The sequence below is a fragment of the Bombina bombina genome, chromosome 3 (genome assembly GCF_027579735.1).
Source record: "Bombina bombina isolate aBomBom1 chromosome 3, aBomBom1.pri, whole genome shotgun sequence".
Classification (NCBI taxonomy): domain Eukaryota; kingdom Metazoa; phylum Chordata; class Amphibia; order Anura; family Bombinatoridae; genus Bombina; species Bombina bombina.
The window spans coordinates 1,076,479,037-1,076,494,724 of record NC_069501.1 but is presented as its reverse complement, the minus strand read 5'-3'; the positions used below and the strand labels follow the sequence as shown (position 1 = coordinate 1,076,494,724).

Here is a 15,688-nt window from a genome sequence, read left to right as displayed (position 1 = left end):
GCTACTACCTGTACAGCAATTGGCAGATCTGGGACTCACACAATTTACCAACTGGTTCACATACCTGCAACTTAAGCACTTTATACACACCCATAAGTTAAAACACCTTATAGTGAGGGATCGTACCCCTCTAGAGAAAATTTGTACCCTTGACACCCCCCCAACACATGCTATCTCTGTCCTATACCAATTATTAATCACACCCTTTGAGTTCATGCAGACTTCAACTATAATATCTTGGCATAGAGAACTCCCGTATACGCTTTCGGAAAAAGAGTGGTATGATATTTTCCTATACACCAGCAAATCCGCACATTCAGCCACGCTATTAGAAACTAACTATAAGTTCCTACTCCGCTGGTACCTTACTCCTCACAGGTTAAAGCATTTATTCCCAGAGGCATCGGATAGATGCTGGAGGAAATGCTCAGGAAAAGGCACTCCCTACCATATTTGGTGGGAATGTCCTAAACCTAGGTTATGGAAATCAGAAGCCACACCAACTTTAATGTTATGGAAATCACAGATGGAGACGAACTTATCACTAGAAAGATATTTTTATTACACAACGGGCAAACTGGAATTTTATGCTGAAATGATGTTCTTTTGGGAATCCCACTATTACCCCAGACAGACTTAGGCATTTTTAGTAACAATGGCCAGACTTAACGGCTAGGGGTACATATATTGGTCTTGACATGTGAAGAAACATAGGTACATCTCTATTTTTATACTGACAGTTAATATTCTATTAGGGACACAGGCATTTATATACACTCAAATGTATCTACTTTTAGGCAGAACGAGAGTGCTGACAGACTTGATGGAGGGGTAACACATATTGATTAAATGTTTGTATGCGTTTACAATGACTATAATAGGTGAAGATAAGATAATCATTGGATGGACCTTCTTTACGAGACAATTGCAATATGTTAATGTACTCTCTCTGTATTGAACTTATATTGCAGACATGTTGCCATTTTTGGAGTCCTGTTTTCGTTGTGACATATATGTTTGTTGTATTGTATTGTAAAATCTTGACACAAATAAAAGATTAAACAAAAAAAAAACATTAAAATGGTAAAATTTAGTAAAGGTATGCAAGTGGCCGTTTTGCAAATTTGATCAACTTAAGTCTCATTCTTGAAAGCCCAAGATGTGGCAACCGATCTAGTAGAATGAGCAGTAATTCTCTGTGGCGGAAATAATCTTTGTGAATCAAAAGTTTTAACCAAGAGGCTAAAGTAATAGCAGAGGCCTTCTGGCCTTTCTTAGAGCCAGAAAAAAAGAACAAACAGGCTAGAAAGTCTGTCCGAAATATTTAGTAGCATCAACAGAATATTTCAATGCCCTAACAACATCAAAAGATTTTTCCATAGCATTTTTTGGATTAGAACACAAGGAGGGAACGACAATTTCCCTATTAATGTTGTGTGAGGTAAAAACATTAGGAAGAAAAGTAAATGTAGTCAGCAAAACGGCTTTATCTTGATGAAAAATCAGATAAGGAGAATCACAGGAGAGAGCAGACAATTCAAAAACTCTTCTAGCAGAAGAGATAGCCAAAATAAACAACACTTTCCATTAAAGTAGTTTAATGTCCAATGTATGCATAGGCTCAAAAGGAGCAGCCTGCAAAACTTTTAATACTTGGTTAAGACTCCAAGGGGAAGAAATAAGCCAAATAACAGGTTTAATCCAAATTAAAGCCTGGACAAAATACGTTTTCCAAACCTTGTTATACATTTTCCTAGAAACAGCCTTGCGAGCCTGAATCATAGTGTTAATCACAGAGTCAGATAATCCTCTATAACTGAGAACTATGTGTTCAATTTCAATGCCATTAAGTGTAGAAACTTTAGATCTGGATGGAAAAAGGGACATTGAGACAGAAGGTCTTGCCTTGGAGGAAGAGGCCATGGCGGGCAACTAGACATTAGGACCAGGTACGCGTACCAAATCCTGTGTGGCCACGCTGGAGCTATTAGGATTACAAATGACTGTTCCATTTTTATTTTGGAAATCACTCTGGAGACAAGGCTCAGAGGGGGAAAGATAAGCAGGCTGGAAAAATGAGGGAGCTGATAGAGCATCCAACACCTCTGCCTGAGGATCCCTGGACTTCTCAGGGTATCTAGGAAATTTGTGGTTCAAACGAGAGGCCATTAGATCTATTTCTGGTAGGCCTCACAGTTGTACAATCGGATAAAACACATCTTGATGGAGAGACCACTCTCCTGGATGTAGGGACTGACGACTGAGGCAGCCTGCTTCCCAGTTGTCTACACCTGGGATGTGAATTGCAGTGATGAGGCAGGAATTGGTTTCTGTTCAAGAGAGGATTCGAGATACTTCTATCATAGCTAGGGAACTGCAAGTTCCCCCTTGATGATTGACATGAGTTACTGCTGTAACATTGTCAGTCTGAAAAGGAAGATAAAGCTCCCTTTTTAATAGAGGACAAGCCTGAAGGGCCCTGAAGAGTGCACAGAGTTCTAAAATATTGATTGGTAAACTCACCTCCTGAGGATTCCAAACTCCTTGTGCTGTCAGAGATCCCCAGACAGCTCTCCAACCTGAAAGACTTGCATCTGTGGTGATCAAAGACCAGGTAGGACAAGCAAAAAAAAGTCCCCTGAACAAAAGACTGGTGATTCAGCCACCAAGTCAGAGATAGGTGCGTGTTAGAATCTAAGAATATCTGTTGGGATATCTAAGTATAATCCTTGCACCACTGGCGCAGCATACAATGCTGAAGAGGTTTCAAATAAAATCGAGCAAATGGAATTGCATCCGAAGCTGCAATCATGAAGCCTAGTTCTTCCATACACTGAGCCACTAAAGGGAATGAGAGAGACTGAAGGTTCAGACAAGCTGATACCAATTTTATTTCTCTTTTCTGATAGATTCAGTGTCCATGACTCTTTCCCTATTTGGAAACCTAAAAAGGTGAACTTTGTCTGAGGAATCAAGGAACAATTTGATAAATTCATCCTCCAACCATGTCTTTGAAGAGACAACAACAGTTGTTGTGTGTGAAATTCTGCTAAATGAGAAGATTGAGCAAGTATCAAGATACCGTCCAGGTAAGGAAATACTGCGGGCATTAAGAATCATGGTAAATATTTTTGGAGCTGTAGCTAGACCAAACGGAAGAGCAACAAACTGATAATGCTATTCCAGAAAAGAAAACCTTTAGAAACTGGTAAAGTTCTGGGTGAATTAGGATGTGAAGATAAGCATCCTGTAAATCTATTGTGGACATAAAGTGACCTTGTTGAACAAAAGGCAGAATAGTCCTAATAGTTTCCATTTTGAAAGTTGGAATTCTTACAAATTTGTTTAGAGTTTTCAGATCCAAAATTGGTCTGAAAGTGTTCCTTCTTGAATACAGAGATTTTGGACAGATTGTAACCAACATTTCAGAAAAAAGTTTAACCTGCCCCCTACCGGTGATACTGGGCTGGGGGCTGTACCTTCATGTGGTCTTAGAGACTGGATTAGATTTCTTATTCTGTTTGAATTTGTTCCAATTTGAAGTGGGTCTCCAGACTAAGCCAAAGGTTTTAAGGGAGGAGTCCGTTTTCTATTCTGACAAAAGGAACGAAGACGATTAGGAGCTCTGAATTTTCCTTTGGACTTTTTGTCTTATAATAATAATAATAATTTTCGATTTATATAGCGCTTTTCTCCCTGTGAGACTCAAAGCACTTTACAAATATACCAACATAAGACATAAAAGTTAGGAGTTTCTGAAGGTCAGATAAGCGGACTGAATGCCTGATGGAAGAGGTGGGTCTTTAGCTTTTTTTTTAAAAAGTCTGTAAGGACGGTGCCTCTCTGATTGCGCACGGTAAAGAGTTCCAGAAAGTAGGGGCAGCGTGGCCGAATGCTCTGGAGCCTGAGTTTGTCCTTATTCTTGGCACTGAGAGGAGGGATGTGTTGCTGACCTAAGTGAATGGGATGGGATGAAGGGTGTCAGGAGCTCTTTCAGGTACTGTGGGCCTTGGTTGTTTAAGGCTTTGAAGGTCAGCAGGCCAATTTTAAAATATGTTCGCCATTTAATTGGAAGCCAATGCAGGGAGTGGACAATACAGGGAGTGCAGAATTATTAGGCAAGTTGTATTTTTGAGGATTAATTTTATTATTGAACAACAACCATGTTCTCAATGAACCCACAAAATTCATTAATATCAAAGCTGAATAGTTTTGGAAGTAGTTTTTAGTTTGTTTTTAGTTATAGCTATTTTAGGGGGATATCTGTGTGTGCAGGTGACTATTACTGTGCATAATTATTAGGCAACTTAACAAAAAACAAATATATACCCATTTCAATTATTTATTTTTACCAGTGAAACCAATATAACATCTCAACATTCACAAATATACATTTCTGACATTCAAAAACAAAACAAAAACAAATCAGTGACCAATATAGCCACCTTTCTTTGCAAGGACACTCAAAAGCCTGCCATCCATGGATTCTGTCAGTGTTTTGATCTGTTCACCATCAACATTGCGTGCAGCAGCAACCACAGCCTCCCAGACACTGTTCAGAGAGGTGTACTGTTTTCCCTCCTTGTAAATCTCACATTTGATGATGGACCACAGGTTCTCAATGGGGTTCAGATCAGGTGAACAAGGAGGCCATGTCATTAGATTTTCTTCTTTTATACCCTTTCTTGCCAGCCACGCTGTGGAGTACTTGGACGCGTGTGATGGAGCATTGTCCTGCATGAAAATCATGTTTTTCTTGAAGGATGCAGACTTCTTCCTGTACCACTGCTTGAAGAAGGTGTCTTCCAGAAACTGGCAGTAGGACTGGGAGTTGAGCTTGACTCCATCCTCAACCCGAAAAGGCCCCACAAGCTCATCTTTGACCAGTACTCCACCTCCACCTTGCTGGCATCTGAGTCGGACTGGAGCTCTCTGCCCTTTACCAATCCAGCCACGGGCCCATCCATCTGGCCCATCAAGACTCACTCTCATTTCATCAGTCCATAAAACCTTAGAAAAATCAGTCTTGAGATATTTCTAGGCCCAGTCTTGACATTTCAGCTTGTGTGTCTTGTTCAGTGGTGGTCGTCTTTCAGCCTTTCTTACCTTGGCCATGTCTCTGAGTATTGTACACCTTGTGCTTTTGGGCACTCCAGTGATGTTGCAGCTCTGAAATATGGCCAAACTGGTGGCAAGTGGCATCTTGGCAGCTGCACGCTTGACTTTTCTCAGTTCATGGGCAGTTATTTTGCGCCTTGGTTTTTCCACACGCTTCTTGCGACCCCTGTTGACTATTTTGAATGAAACGCTTGATTGTTCGATGATCACGCTTCAGAAGCTTTGCAATTTTAAGAGTGCTGCATCCCTCTGCAAGATATCTCACTATTTTTGACTTTTCTGAGCCTGTCAAGTCCTTCTTTTGACCCATTTTGCCAAAGGAAAGGAAGTTGCCTAATAATTATGCACACCTGATATAGGGTGTTGATGTCATTAGACCACACCCCTTCTCATTACAGAGATGCACATCACCTAATATGCTTAATTGGTAGTAGGCTTTCGAGCCTATACAGCTTGGAGTAAGACAACATGCATAAAGAGGATGATGTTGTCAAAATACTCATTTGCCTAATAATTCTGCACTCCCTGTATGTGTTATGTGGCAGGAGCGAGTTTGATTGGTCAATAGTCTGGCTACTGCATTTTGTACTGTCTGAAGGCGATGGAATTCTTTTTTTGGGAGGCCCAAGTAAAGTGCATTGCAGTAATCTAGCCTAGAGGATACAAATGCATGGATTAATGTTGGCATATCATCCGGTGGATTTAAGTGTTGTATCCTGGCTATGTTTTTCAGATGAAAGTAGGCAGATTTTATTATGAGGGAAATCTGCTGTTTAAAAGATAATCCAGCGTCAATCAGCACTCCGAGATTTCGTACCTTTGCTCAACTAACGAGTTCAGAGCCTCCAAGCTCCAGGCCAGTTGGGTGATCGTGAGATATTTTTGATGCCCGGGGTCCCCTCACCAAGAGTAACTCTGTTTTGTCCGGGTTCACTTTGAGACAGCTAGCATTCATCCATTCTATGAGGTCTGTTAAGCAACTGCTTATGCGGCATGCTGGGTCTGTAGTATCTGGAGCAAAGGAGAAGTAGAGTTGTGTGTCATCAGCGTAACAATGATACCTTAGGCCATGTTGGTTAATGATGTCCCTCAGTGGTAGTAAGTAAATTGTGAATAGCATGGGAGACAGGATAGATCCTTGTGGAACTCTGCAGGCCAGTTCTGTTGGTGCTGATGAGCTTGATCCTGATATTACTCTCTGTGATCTACCAGCGAGGAAAGATTTAAACCAGTTAAGGACTGTGCCTCCTAGACCACAGATGTACTGTAAGCGCTCTATTAGAATCCTATGGTCAATGGTGTCAAATGCAGCTGAGAGATCCAGGAGTATTAGAATGGAGTAATCACCTTTGTCTCTTGCCATGAGGAGATCATTTAGCACTCGGACTAGCGCTGTTTCAGTGCTGTGGCGGCATCTGAAGCCTGACTGGAAAGGATCGAATATGTTTAGGCGTGATGTCTCCTGTTTTTAGTGAACACTGCACTATTTTTGTGAGGACTGGGGCGAGTGTTTCAATGCATCCAGATATGAGCTGAGTTAGAGCAGGGTCTACGTCACACGTAGTAGGGTGCAACTTTTGTATGGTGTTTTTAACTCCTTTTATATCCACATTTGTAAAAGTGGACCATAAACTGGGGCAATCTGGCATTCCATTGTAGTGGTTCTGGTGTGTAACTGTTTGGCCTGCTGTGATAGCGGTTCGGATTGAGGAAATCTTGTCTCTAAAGAAGTTTGCAAATGCTTCACATTTATCCTGAGAAAAGTTGGTGGGGCTAAGCATGCATGCTGGTTTGCAGAGCCTTTCTACTGTGCGAAACAGTTGCCTGGGTCTATTGTGGGAGAGTGCAATTTTGCGTGATAAAAATGAAGATTTTTTCTGAGTTATCTTGGATTGATATTTATTTAGATGTTTGGTAAGAGCAGCTTTATTCTCTGGATCATGTGTTCTGCGCCACTTTCTCTCGAGCTTACGTCCTGTTCTTTTCATTTCTCTGATGGAGCTATCAAACCACGGTGCATTGTTGTGGGTTTGGACAGTGCGTATGCGAGATGGTGCAATGCTTTCTAGGGTGTATCTCATGGTTTTGTTGTAGAGTCGGACTAAGGAGCTGAGGTCTTCGCAGGTGCCCATTAGTTCACTTAGATCCATATGTGATGCTACACCCAGTGGTGTCAACCCTTTTAATGAGCGGTGTTTGACCAGGTTCTGAGGCTGGTGTCTGGTTGATTGTGATACAATGGAGAAGTGAATGGAGTGGTGGTCTGACCAGGTAACTGGGTTTACAGTTACTGGTGACACTTCTAGTCCAGACTGAAAAACTAGATCAAGTGTATGACCTTTTCTGTGGGTGGGAGTGGTGACGATTTGTGTAAAGCCGAGTGTACTCATCAAGCTGAGGAGATCCTTCCCAAGCAGGGATAGGGTGTTGTCAATCCAAGTGTTGAAGTCTCCTAATATAAGCCATCTTGGGTGTTCAAGGATTAAGCCAGCCAAAAGGTCTGGGAGTTCCTGAAGAAATCTCTTCCCATTTCCTGGGGGTCTGTATATTAGCAGTATTCGGAATCCTCTTCTCTATTGAGAGGCTGGCAGCTACACATTCAAAAGATTGGGTTTTGTGGACTGATATTGGTCTGGGATTTAAGGATGATTTTGCACAGATCATAACTCTGCCTCCCTTGTGATCTTGTCTCGGGCGGTGGAACACTGTGTAATTGTCTGGAATAGCTGCCTCTAGAATAGGCCCTGCATTTTCATCTAACCATGATTCTGTGATGCATGCTAATTCGCATGTTTCAATAAGGTTGGAAATAATAGCTGTTTTGTTCTTTATTGATCTGGCATTGCATAGGATTGCTCTGATAGGACAGTCTTGGGATTCTGATTTTTTGCTCTGTACTTTGGAGACAATGTGTCTTCTAATAGGGATCACACAAAGAGATTTTCTTGATTTAATAGTGAGGTTTTTGTGGCTTTTAGGTTGGGTCACTTCAATTGGGCTTGCGGGTGGACAGGGTGGTGGGGCAGCTGTGATAGTGTCAGGATATAGAACTTTAAATTTTGATTTTCCTCCACGACAGCCCCTGTCGGTCCCTTTGAAAATGCTGAGTGATTTTAGGGTAGCCACTAGTGAGGGACTGAGTGCAGGGACCGCTTTTTGGGGTCTTAAGGAGTGCAGATGTGAGGGCGTATAGGTGGTCATTCCCTCTGCAGTGAAGGGGTTAAAATAGCTTCTAGTATTTGTAGGAATGTTAGCAGTGGGGGCTGGTTACATTGCCCTGCTCTATAGGATTCAGGCCAGAGTGAGGTGTGAGATTTTGCACTTTAGGCTGCATTGTAGATAATAGATAAGAAAGCATGCAGTAAAATAGACTTCATCAATTAGTTTTTCTTGTGTTTAGAAATGAAATCTGAGCATTGCTAAATGGATGATGAAATCCAAAACCCAATTTGTGCATGGGTTGAGTCTGTGTTTTTTTTTTTTTTTTTTTTAATTTAAGTGTACCTTGTTTGTGGTGTTTAGCTGAAGGTATCTCTTTCTGGTAGTCTTGAAGAAGACAAGCTCCTTTACCTCCAGTAACAGTAGAATTAATAGTTGAGACCAGTGTTCCCTCTAAGGCCAGTTTTGTGAGGGGCCCAGCGGCAAAACTGTTAATTACAGCAATTAGCAAACACTACACAATGCAGACTACAAGGTGTGGTTCCCTTATTAACTGTTTCACTGCAGGGCCGCTCACAAAACTGGCCTTAGAGGGAACACTGGTTGAGACCCAAACAATTTATTTCCTTGGTTCCTAAAACTAGATTATTATCTCTTTCTTTCCATGTCAGCATTCCAGGATTTAAGCCATAGGGCTCTTCTGGTTAGTATAGCTAGAGACATGCTTTTGATGTCAATTTTCACAATACTGCATTGCAAATAAAATTGTTTTCATTTTTAAGCAAATTCAATAGATTCAATAGATTAGAATATTCTGGGTCAGTGGACGACTGCTGTGCAAGACTGGTTAACCAGTAAGTAGAGGCAGCAACCATGTAAGCAGTAGATATATCTTTTCTAAGTATATAGCAGTACGTAAAAATGCCCTTCTTAGATAACATTCACGTTTTCTGTCTAAAGAGTCTTTAAAAGAAGTATTCTCTTCCAGAGGAATTGTAGTGTGTTTAGCCAGAGTGGAAAGGGCCCCATCAACTTTGGGAACAGTTTCCCATAATTCTAAGTTAGTAGCAGGTAGAAGATATAAATTCTTAAACTTTGTAGAAGGATTAAAAAGAGCAACCTGGTTTAGACTATTCTTTAGAAATCATATCAGAGACAGCATCAGGTATAGGGCAAATCTCAGGGAGATTGACAACAGTTTTATATGCTGAATTTAAACAATTACAGGGTTTATCATTAGAAGGTTTAGATTCCTCAACCCCCAAAGTGACTAACATATTAGTTCTCTTTTGAAATATGTCTTAAATTTTAAATAAAAATTAGGAATTATCAGATTTTGCGTCAGATGAGGGAGCCTCACAGTTAGAGGAATCCTCATCGTTCAAAGATATTTCAGTATTTTGTAGGTCAGGACTTATATTACTGGTAGAAGATAAAATGTGAACTGACTTTTTTTAGTTATTTGAAGGCGTTAATGCAGCAAGGGCCTTAGTGATGGATGCAGTAATGAATTCTTTAATAGCTGTAGGTACTCCATCAGCATTTATCTGTAAGGAGGAGACAGTAGGTGCGTCAGTACACATAGAAACATGAGATTGATCTGTATGAGATAAAAGATCCAAACATGACTCACAAATGAGCTGAAGAAGGTACTTCAGTTATTTTACAACAAGCACACTTAGCTTTGGTAGAAAGGTGTTCAGTAGGCTCAGTTCCTATGGTAAATTAAGGGACAGATTGGTGCTGCTCCATTATGGCAATTTTTTTAGTAAATTAAGTGCTATAATTACTGTTATAACCACCTTAAGGCAGGCTGTATGAGGAAAAGAAAAAATGTGCCCCTTTATGTAGCGTTGCATGGATGTTAAAGTGCTAAGCAAATACAGCCTAGGGAAGCAGTAACTGTCAGTATGCACAATTTTCAGACACTATTTATTTGAATAAATTGACGCTTAAGTGTTCGGCGTGCGCGCATCCATTGACGCACACTAGTTAGTCTTACGTGTGCGTTCTGTGAAGAGCTGTCAGTATTTTAAAAAAATGGCGCCAAATGTTACACGTGTTTGATTTATTTGTAAGTGTGTGTGCTATGAAATGTGTCTGCTACAACGTTTTTTGCGTCAATAATGCGTATAATATGGCATGCAAATTCGATGAGTATATTATGCGTTGGATTTGACGGGCACATGTGAAAATTATTTTGCACAAAAAAATAAAAGGGAATAGTAAAGGACAGTCTAGTCCAAAATAAACATTCATGATTCAGATAGGTCATGTAATTTTAAATAATTTTCCAATTTACTTTAATCACCAATTTTGCTTTGTTCTCTTGGTATTCTTAGTTGAAAGCTAAACCTAAGAGGTTCATATGCTAATTTCTAAGCCCTTGAAGGCCGTCTCTTTTCTCAGGGCATTTTGACAGCTTTTCACCACTAGAGGGTGTTAATTCATGCGTGTCATATAGATAACTCTGTGCTCACGCACGTTGAGTTCAGGAGAGCCAGCTCTGATTGGTTAAAATGGATGTCTGTTAAAATAACTGAAATTAGGGGCAGTTTGCAGAGGATTAGATACAAGGTAATCACAGAGGTAAAAAGTGTATTTATATAACTGTGTTGGTTGTGCAAAACTAGGGAATGGGTAATACAGGGATTATCTATCTTTTTAAACAATAACAATTCTGGTGTAGACTGTCCCTTAAGTATCTGTTCCAGAGACATATATACAAAGACACTCACAGCTATGTTTATGGGCACCTTTGAATGTTTAAAAGTTTAAACTATACATTTATATATAAAAAAGTCCCTGCGACCGAATTTACAGAGAGCCCATAAAGGATTTCCCATGAGTAAAACATAGTATCATGAGGCAGTACTCCAATGACATCCCTCTGACAAGCACTTTACTCTGAGGGGAACTGGGCTTCAATATGCTCTGTATCTTTCACTGAAGAAATAAAGCACATCATATTACTTCAACTGACTCCAACAGAGGCAAAGTATAAACTAAGGTATGAGTGAAGCGGGAGGGGTTTTATAGGCTTTTTGAGGTTTGGGAAACTTTGCCTCGTCCTGGTAGGAATGTTAATTCCATACAAAACAGCTTGTGGGCTCTTGCCAGCAATATGAAGAAAAAAACTTAAATTATGCTTACCTGATAATTTTCTTTTCTCCTGACTGGAAGAGTCCACCGCTGCATTCATTAATTTTGGGAATTCAGAACATGGCCACCAGGAGGAGGCAAAGACACCCCAGCCAAAGGCTTAAATACCTCCCCCACTTCCCTCATCCCCCAGTCATTCTGCCGAGGGAACAAGGAACAGTAGGAGAAATATCAGGGTGAAAAAGGTGCCAGAAGAAACAAAAAATACAGCTGCCCCTTATGATACAGCGCGGACGGGGAGCTGTGGACTCTTCCTGTCAGAAGAAAATTATCAGGTAAGCATAATTTAAGTTTTTCTTCCTAAACGGGAAGAGTCCACAGCTGCATTCATTACTTTTGGGAAAACAATAGCCAAGCTATAGAGGACACTGAATGCAAAATGGGCGGGTACAAAAGGCGGCCCCTTCTGAGGGCACCACAGCCCAAACCCAAAACTCCAGACAGAAAAAATTGCTTTACGAGAAGTCAAAGGACAAAAGGAGAGGCCCAACAGTTAAAGCCAGCAAGGCCCTTGCTAGAGACCGCTCCGGCTAGTAGACTCGACTGAGCCAAACGCCTCTGAGGAGACGTCTAACCCAGCTTGCCATCTGAAGACCGAGGATCCCTTAACCTATTAGTGCTGGGATCCTCCGGCAATGCCAAAACATGCCATAGCAGGACACGAAGGCACACCAGAATATAACAAAAAGCAAGACTTGCCTCCGCCGGGGCAACTGACGACCCCGACCCCGAGGGTTGGGCCCCTGAAGCCTCAGAGGAGACCGCTTCACCAGATGGCTGATCTGAGCCAGGCAATCCCACGCCTGACGAGCCCCAGTTAGCATAACACGGACAATATCTCAGCAACACAACCTCTGGAAGATGTAAATGCACCAGCGCCATAGATATGGCCATGCGGAACCGTGTCGTAACCTCTGGAGGAAACATGCCGCCTTCCGGAGAAGGGGTAACGACATTAGGGATACCTGCTTGTGTAGCCAAAGAAGGTTGTAGGGGACGTTAAGTTCCCTGTAACAGGAGAAGAGAGCACTCTAGAGCGGCATTCAGAACATAACTGATGGGCATGGATTACCCGGGCCATTTCATACTCTTCACAAGAAGTAGAATCTGAATCAGAGACATCCGTCTCCAAAAAGTCAGAATCCTCCATAACTTGGTATATAGAAATTTTGGACAGAAAAATAAAAAATGGCACATTACACCCCCAATGGCTGGGGCACTCACCACCTCCTGAGACCCAGGCAGCTAGCGAAACAGACTCTCTCCGTCGCCACGCGGTCAGGAATATGGAAATGGAGCACAGAAGCGTGACCACGCCTAGTCACAAGGTGCACCGTGCAGGCCATAGAAAAGCGCGCCAAGGCCTACGAGGGCTGCGCAGCCTGACAAGAAAACAGAATTTATGCTTACCTGATAAATTACTTTCTCCAATGGTGTGTCCGGTCCACGGCGTCATCCATTACTTGTGGGATATTCTCCTCCCCTACAGGGAAAGGCAAGGAGAGCACACAGCAAGAGCTGTCCATATAGCTCCCCCTCTGGCTCCGCCCCCCAAGTCATTCGACCGACGGTTAGGAGAAAAAGGAGAAAACTATAGGGTGCCGTGGTGACTGTAGTGTATAAAGAAAAAGAAAAAAATTTCAAACCTGATTAAAAAACCAGGGCGGACCATGGACCGGACACACCGTTGGAGAAAGTAATTTATCAGGTAAGCATAAATTCTGTTTTCTCCAACATTGGTGTGTCCGGTCCACGGCGTCATCCATTACTTGTGGGAACCAATACCAAAGCTTTAGGACACGGATGAAGGGAGGGAGCAAATCAGGTTACCTAAACAGAAGGCACCACGGCTTGCAAAACCTTTCTCCCAAAAACAGCCTCCGAAGAAGCAAAAATATCAAATTTGTAAAATTTGGCAAAAGTGTGCAGAGAAGACCAAGTCGCTGCCTTACATATCTGATTAACAGAAGCCTCGTTCTTGAAGGCCCATGTGGAAGCCACAGCCCTAGTGGAGTGAGCTGTGATTTGTTCAGGAGGCTGCCGTCCGGCAGTCTCATAAGCCAATCGGATAATGCTTTTCAGCCAGAAAGAAAGAGAGGTAGCAATAGCTTTTTGTCCTCTCCTCTTACCAGAGTAAACGACAAACAAGGATGATGTTTGTCTAAAATTCTTTGTTGCTTCTAAATAGAACTTTAAAACACGGACTACATCTAAATTGTGTAACAAACGTTCCTTCTTTGAAACTGGATTCGGGCACAGAGAAGGAACAACTATTTCCTGGTTAATATTCTTGTTGGAAACAACTTTTGGAAGAAAACCAGGCTTGGTACGCAAAATAACCTTATCTGAATGGAACACCAGATAGGGTGGATCACACTGCAAAGCAGATAATTCAGAAACTCTTCTAGCAGAAGAAATAGCAACCAAAAACAGAACTTTCCAAGATAGCAACTTGATATCTATGGAATGTAGGGGTTCAAACGGAACCCCCTGAAGAACTGAAATAACTAAATTTAGACTCCAAGGAGGAGTCAAGGGTCTGTAAACAGGTTTGATTCTGACCAAAGCCTGTACAAAAGCTTGTACCTCTGGCACAGCTGCCAGTCGTTTGTATAACAAGACAGATAAAGCAGAAATATGTCCTTTTAGAGAACTCGCTGACGATCCCTTATCCAAACCTTCTTGGAGAAAGGAGAGGATCTTAGGAATTTTAATCTTCCTCCAGGAGAATCCCTTGGATTCACACCAACAGATATATCTTTTCCATATTTTATGGTAAATCTTTCTAGACACAGGTTTTCTGGCTTGGACCAGAGTATCTATCTCTGAATCTGAAAACCCACGCTTGGATAAAATCAAACGTTCAATTTCCAAGCAGTCAGCTGCAGAGAAATTAGATTTGGATGTTCGAATGGACCTTGTACTAGAATATCCTGTCTCAAAGGTAGCTTCCATGGTGGAGCCGATGACATATTCACCAGGTCTGTATACCAAGTCCTGCGCGGCCACGCAGGAGCTATCAGAATCACTGAGGCCTTCTCCTGTTTGATCCTGGCTACAAGCCTGGGAGAGGGAACGGTGGAAACGCATAAGCTAGGTTGAACGACCAAGGCGCCACTAATGCATCCACTAGAGTGGCCTTGGGATCCCTGGATCTGGACCCGTAGCAAGGGACCTTGAAGTTCTGACGAGACGCCATCAGATCCATGTCTAGAATGCCCCATAATTGAGTCAACTGGGCAAACCCCTCCGGGTGGAGTTCCCACTCCCCCGGATAGAAAATCTGACGACTCAGATAATCCGCCTCCCAGTTGTCTACTCCTGGGATGTGGATTGCAGATAGGTGGCAGGGGTGATCCTCCGCCCATTTGATGATCTCGGATACCTCTCTCATCACCAAGGAACTCCTTGTTCCTCCCTGATGGTTGATGTAAGCTACAGTCGACATGTTATCTGACTGGAATCTTATGTATCCGGCCTTCGCTAGATGAGGCCAAGCCCGGAGAGCATTGAATATCGCTCTCAGTTCTAGGATGTTGATCGGGAGAAGAGACTCTTCCTGAGACCATAAACCCTGAGTTTTCAGGGAATCCCAGACCGCGCCCCAGCCTGATAGACTGGCGTCGGTCGTGACAATGACCCACTTTGGTCTGTAGAAACTCATTACCTGAGACAGGTGATCCTGTCTACTGGAGCATGCACAGTTGTAATGGACTTAAATGAATTCGAGCAAAAGGAACTATGTCCATTGCTGCAACCATTAACCCTACTACTTCCATGCACTGAGCTATGGAAGACTGCAGAATAGAGAGAAGAACTTGACAAGCGTTTAGAAGCTTTGACTTTCTGACTTCTGTCAGGAAGATCTTCATTTCAAAAGAATCTATTATTGTTCCCAAAAAGGGAACTCTTGTTGACGGAGACAGGGAACTCTTTTCTACGTTCACCTTCCACCCGTGAGATCTGAGAAAGGCTAGAACAATGTCTGTATGAGCCTTTGCCTTGGAAAGAGACGACGCTTGCATTAGAATGTCATCCAGATAAGGTGCCACTGCAATGCCCCTTGGTCCTAGAACCGCTAGAAGGGACCCGAGCACCTTTGTGAAAATTCTGGGAGCAGTGGCTAGTCCGAATGGGACAGCCACGAACTGATAATGTTTGTCCAGAAAGGCTAACCTTAGGAACTGATGATGATCTTTGTGGATAGGAATATGTAGATACGCATCCTTTAAATCCACGGTAGTCATAT

General features: G+C 42.2%; 1 protein-coding gene across 1 annotated transcript in view; it reads right to left on the bottom strand.

The window, feature by feature from the left end:
- SETDB2 (SET domain bifurcated histone lysine methyltransferase 2) overlaps nucleotides 1–15,688 on the bottom strand; it is a 554,051-nt gene that overhangs the window by 16,539 nt on the left and 521,824 nt on the right. The window lies entirely within an intron of this gene.